This window comes from Lissotriton vulgaris, unplaced genomic scaffold (assembly GCF_964263255.1).
Source record: "Lissotriton vulgaris unplaced genomic scaffold, aLisVul1.2 SCAFFOLD_2573, whole genome shotgun sequence".
NCBI lineage: Eukaryota > Metazoa > Chordata > Amphibia > Caudata > Salamandridae > Lissotriton > Lissotriton vulgaris.
Window position 1 is genome coordinate 329,738 of NW_028254733.1, and position 4,289 is coordinate 334,026.

General features: G+C 54.8%; 1 non-coding gene across 1 annotated transcript; it reads left to right on the forward strand.

The window, feature by feature from the left end:
* The first annotated feature begins 4,170 nt into the window (after window positions 1–4,170).
* LOC147659447 (5S ribosomal RNA) lies at window positions 4,171–4,289 on the forward strand. The gene has a single exon (XR_015307259.1). It is a non-coding gene; the product is annotated as a 5S ribosomal RNA (ribosomal RNA).

The window sequence follows — 4,289 nt, forward strand, 5'->3', positions numbered from 1 at the left end:
TTTTGCTTCTCGCTAGAGGCACTTCTGGTTTTTTCTTCTTCTGTTTTTTGGGGGTGGGGGCATTTCTTCTATTCTTTTATTGTATCTTTCTTCAAAAAGAAAACGCCATCAAGTCCACAACACGCAGGGTCCATAACTTTCCATTCGGAAATTGAAAATTCGGCTGAACTTTACACTGGGTCAAAAAAGATGAAACCCTTTGCCCCAAGATAGGACAGGGGACAGGGGACAGGGGACCCACCCCCCAGCGCAGGGTTTTCTTCTGCTGCTGCTGGGCTGCTCCGGGTGCAGGATCGGTTCCTGGTCGCCCTCTTTTGGCCTTCCCCAGTAGCCCGGGAGCAGGGGGAGGGCTGAGGCAGAGAGGCAGGCAGCGAGTGCCGTTCAGTACAACCGAGAAGGGGCGCACACGCATACACACTCACTTACACTCATGCATTCACATGCAGACACTCGTACCCCCCCCCCCCCCCCTTTCGGGAGACTCACTCACAAATACACATACACTCATACATACTAACACGCACGAACCAAACAGTCAATAAACAAGCATTTACAACGCAATAGGGGGCGCAGCATTAAAGTTTGAGTTACTGGCATTGTAAATGACAATGCTTTGCATTAACCTTTTTTTATTTTTATTTGCAATTGGTATATAAACATTGTTTGTGAATGGTTAGCTGATGTGGTGGTGTCCCCGAGTGATGTGGTGGTGTCCCTGAGTGACGTGGTGGTACCCTTGAGTGGTGTCTCTGAGTGATGTGGTGGTGTCCCTGAGTGATGCGGTGGTGTTCCTGAGTGAAATGGTGTTTGAGGGTGAGGGTGTGAGGGTGAGAGGGTTGTGAGGGTGAGGGGTGTGAGGCTGTAAGGGCGAGTGAGGGTGTGTGAGGGTGAGTGAGCGTGTGTGAGGGTGAGGGTGTGTGAGGGTGAGGGTGTGTGAGGGTGAGTGATGGTGGGTGAGGGTGAGTGAGGGTGTGTGAGGGTCAGAGGGTGCTGCTTTGGAGGAGGGCGTGAAAACATATGTCAGTGCCCGTGGTCAAAGCAATTAAGATGTAATCCACCATTCTCCCCCTCTCCTGGACCCCATTCATATTCGAATCCCAGTTTTCCCTTTCCCTAAAAAACGCCAACTACTTTATAAGCCGGCCCACATTCCCCTCCCCAACACCCAGCTCTGCAGGTTGAAAGGGAGGGAGGGAGGGATGGATGGATGGATGGACACACACACACACACACACACACGTTACAACTTTACTTTCTTAATAAATCATTGTCACTAGATCGTATTTATTAATCAAGTATATATTCACTCACTGCTCTATCTCACACGCTGAGGAGCAGTCACACTCGGTCCCCGTGTTCTCTCTTCACGCACTCGCCAATCTCTCTCAAACAGACGCATGTATTTCTCTCCCACGCACATGCATTTCACCCTCGCTCTCTCTCACACTCCAAGCTGATTCCCCTTCTACATCTCCATCACACACGCCTGCCCACTACGGTTGCCCTTCTTTTCGCACATTCGCCACTCTCTCCTTCACACTTTGAGGCAAAACTCACTCACACCCAGCCCTCTTGCTCCCGCCTAGAAACACACACACACTCCGTCACACATACATATAGTATTCTACAAGCAGGGCAAGTAACTTTGGTCACGGCGAGCGTTCACTGACGTCACCTTCATCATGGGGCTGTGGCGCGCGGCGGAGACGTCACCGTGAGCGTGCACGTCGGCAGCTCCGCGACTTACTCACGCGCGCGACGAAATCCCATGCGCGAGTGGCCAGTTCTTGTCTCTCCTTCTCCCATTGACGATGCTGGGCGCTTGGCCAGCTCTTGTCTCCACTCGTTGTCAGCTGAGCCGACGACTATAGTTCTCGCAGCGAGAGCGCGCTTTCACGTGCTTTTCGCAGACGAGACCTAAAAAGCGACACTCAACTGCTGCTGCAGGGCTCGGGGAGCTGCCAGGAGGGTTGGGACTGCTACCTTGGTCAGCCAATGAGGGGAGGCAGCAGTCCCTCACTGGTCACAGAGCAGGATGGGGGACAGAGTCAGCGACAGACACTCGGCCGTTGGCACTTCAGGGCTTAAAAACGAAGCGCCCCGCTACGAGGCTATCACGGACGCTCTCCCTTGTCACGAGGGGGAGGGCCTCCAGGACATTTGCTGAGCTGAGGAGGTCAGGCCCACCGGAGCTGTGCCGTCCTCAGCCCAGCAAACTTCAGCTTAGGCAGCCGGGAGCCTGTGCATTTAGCGCATGTTCAGCTCCTGGCTGCCTGGCCTGAACATAAAGAGTGTTTGTCTAGCTGTCCTTTCTTCAGCCTGACGTGCAATCTTTTTCTCCAAAAAGGGCGGGGCAGGGCCTCACTGCCCTTAAGGAGGGGCGGCTGCTGAAGTCAGGCCGCTTACAAGGAGGACCCTTCACCCAGGCAGCACTCAGTCCCTCCTCTGAGTCTCTCTTCTCTATGCACACTGGGGCGGGCCCTGGACATGGATGTGATGTGCATATCAGGCCTCTGTCCCGGATAAATAGGAAAAGGAAACTTGCAGCCAGAGCTGCACAGAAAAAAAAGTGTCACTCCAATGTTTCTGCGGGCGAGCCAGAGTTGAAGAGCGGTAGCCCGGCAGGCGCTGCCACATAGAGCAGTGGCCTGATAGAGTGCCTTAGAGGCCAGTGCAAAGCAAGGCTAGGCACTTGGGGGCAGTTTTACAAGCCCCTTGCGCCTCTTTTACACCGCCGTTGCGACGCAGTGGCGGCGCAAAGCCAGCGCCACTCTGCGGGGTATTTACAACGTGACGCATCTGGGAGATGCATCACGTTGTAAAGCCCTGCACCACATGTAGGCGTTACGGCGCAAGAACGCCTCCCAAAAGTGGCTGAGTGAAATCGACAAGATTTCAGTCAGCTACTTTTAAGGCCATGCTGCGTCAAAACCCTGCGCCTGCTTGAAGCAGGCGTAAGGTTTGACGCAGCATTTCAAGGATAGGGCACCCCCGAGCCTTGCTGGAGCTGCGTCGCGCCTGCGACGCAACTCCAGCAATGCGCCGCCTTTACGGCAGCAGATGCGTCACGCATCTGTCCATTTTTGCCCCATGGTGCGGCGCATCCATGGTGGCGCAGCCGTGACGCACAATAACTGGCGCATCCCTGCTGCCGATATGCAGGGATGCGCCAGTTATTGTAAATGTGCCCCAACGTGAAAAGCCCAGGCTGCGGCTTTGCTAGCTCTCCGGCTGGCACCTGAAGGGAGGTCGGAGCCAGTGTGTGATTGGAAAAGAAGCGAGTGCAAGGCTGGAGGAAGATTTGGCTATCTGTAGCAAGCTTGCCAAGGGTTGTTGGAGTGAAGCGTGCAAGTGAGGTGCAGTGCAGCAGGTTCCAGAGTGGAGGGGGTTGCCAGCACAAGAGACCTGAAGCGGCAGCCTCTCATGCCTACGGCCATACCTGTAGGTATGTTGCCACTCGCTGACACCAAGCTCGGCCCTTGCACAATCACACCTAATCTAACTCGCTAAGAGCACTTTTAAAAAAAAAAAGAAAAAACATATTCTGCTCTCCTCCTCTCCTCTCCGCTTTTTTTTCCTTCTTTTTTTTTTCATGTATTTTATACAAAATCCGGCATGGAGTTTACAATATGCCTGGCCCTTAACTGTAAACTCGAAAACTGAAAGAAAAGGAAGAAAAGCTTTGCCCTAGGACAGAGGGCTCCCAGTGGGGAGCTGCTGCAAGCTGCTGCTGCTGATGATGGGCAGCGCCGGCCCCGGTTCCGGGCCCCCCTCTCTCGGCTGGGAGCGAGCAGGGGGCTGCTGAGGCAGAGAGCCAGGCGGGTGACCTGAAGGGCCCTGGACTACTCGGGCCCTCACCTCACTCGCTCAGTGCAAAGCAAGAAGTGCCTGGAGGCCAGTGCGAAGCAAGGCTAGGCGCTTGTTAAATGAAAAGGCCAGGCTGCTGGTGTGCTGGTGCTGCTGCTGCTGCTAGTGCCGGCCCCTTTCTTTAGAAGGGCGGTCCCAGCTTCAGCAAGCGCGAGAGATGGCCGTGCTTGGCCGTGTGCAGGAACTTTGAAAGGGAGGGCAGGTGTTTAAAGGGACTGGAAGTGTTTAAATGCACTGGAAGGGAGCCTGGTGACGTGACAGGGGCTGGCTCAGCACAAGAGGCCTGCACCGGCAGGCTCTCGTGCCTACGGCCATACCACCCTGAATGCGCCCGATCTCGTCCGATCTCGGAAGCTAAGCAGGGTCGGGCCTGGTTAGTACTTGGATGGGAGACCGCCTGGGAATACCAGGTGCTGTAGGCA